We start from the raw sequence: 1,706 nt of genomic DNA on the forward strand, positions 1-1,706 counted from the left end.
CTGTCTGCTTCCCATCTCTGTTAACACACTAGGCATTCAAAAACTACTCACAAAAAGAACAGCAGAGTAATTAACTTATGGAGCTTGCTACCATTAGAAATTAAAGCAAATAGCTTAGTGAATATTTTTAGACATGCATTGTTTACAAAAATATGTATAAATAACCACTGCACCTGCATTAATATTAAATAAGTTGAAGCTGTTACTGAAATTTTAATCACGATTGAAGATCAAGACGATATTCTCCTTGTATTCCTCTAGTTAAAAAAGAGAGCCTTTACCCTCTTCTGCCACCCATATAACATTGCCTTCGACTGGCACCAACATACTGGTTCAGAGGGATAACTGCTTTTTCTTACCTAGCAATTGCTTATATTCTTATAACTGAAGCTTGAGTTAAAAAAAAGAAACACCTGATAGTTACCTACACAGACCCCACTAAGACATACCAAATATTTTAGCATAGATCTTTTTCTTAATACCCTTGAAAGATTTTAGGTATCATTATCCTCTGCTAAATGAACTACAACCACTGCAACCCAAAATCTCCAACCAATCTGAAAAATCCAAAGTCAGTGAGTGCTGCCATAAAAGCTAAAAGTTGCAACAAAAAGCTAGTCCATCTATAAGTCCATCTATAAGAAGCATCATTCCCTAGCCCATCTATAAGAAGCTAGTCCATCTATAAGAAGTATCACTCTGAAAAAAATCAAAACCAAATTGATCTACCATTTTAAAGTACTTGTTACAAAGCTATTCGGAAGAAAATGTGTTTCAGCTGGTATTTTATCTTCATTAATTTGACATAAATATGTCGTGATTTTCATAAGCTTGCAATAACATGAAAATAAGAAACTAATTTATTAGGTACATTATACTGGGACATGTTTTTATCTTTGTTGGCTAAACTTTCTTTTCTCTTCCCAAATATTTCACAATGGAAACATTTGTTTGAGTAACCGAGAAGCAACCCCAAAAGTCACAGCGCTCACTTCTGATGGCGTTTTCAGGTCAGCCTGGCATTGGCTGAAGTCTCAAACTCGCATTCGTTTCTGTCCACATAAAAGAGTAAGTTCAGGGAGGGAACCATAAGACTCAAAACAAACTAAGTGCCCGGAGAGGCCAGCTGCAACTATACCGACACTATTTCAAAGATTTCCTGCGCTGCGTGTGTTTGGGAACCCGCTTCCCAGGCCCTGCTCGCAAAACCAGCCTCCCCAGATGACGACGGCCGGCAGCAAGCTGCGCGCTGCTTCACCACGTGGACTAAAAAACACAACTAAAAAGCCCCCCCCCCGGCCCCCAAGCCGCCCCACAGACGCGGCGAGGCTCGGCGTGGTCGTTCCCCGACCGGGCCGCGGCGGCGCTCAGCCACCCGGTCCCTCCACCGCCTCGGTCCGCGGAGGCTCCCCCGCCCGGGGCCAGCCCCGAGGCCGCGCAACGCGGCGGGAGCGCCCGCGGGCCGTGGGGGGCCTCGCGCCGCCGGCGCTGCGCCATGGCGGCCGTCGCCGAGCACGCGCAGCCTCTGCGGCCGCTCTCCCCCCTCCTCTGCGGCTGTATCGCGTTGTCAGCAGCCCCCCTCCCGTCCCCTCTCCTCCCCCGCGCAACGGCCGCCCTCGCGCCCTGCCGCGGGCAGGGGCAGGAGCAGCCGAGCGGAGCGGAGCGGAGCGGAGCCGGCACGGCGCGGCGCCACGTCAACCCCGCCG

Source organism: Dromaius novaehollandiae, chromosome 7, assembly GCF_036370855.1.
Source record: "Dromaius novaehollandiae isolate bDroNov1 chromosome 7, bDroNov1.hap1, whole genome shotgun sequence".
Lineage (NCBI taxonomy): Eukaryota > Metazoa > Chordata > Aves > Casuariiformes > Dromaiidae > Dromaius > Dromaius novaehollandiae.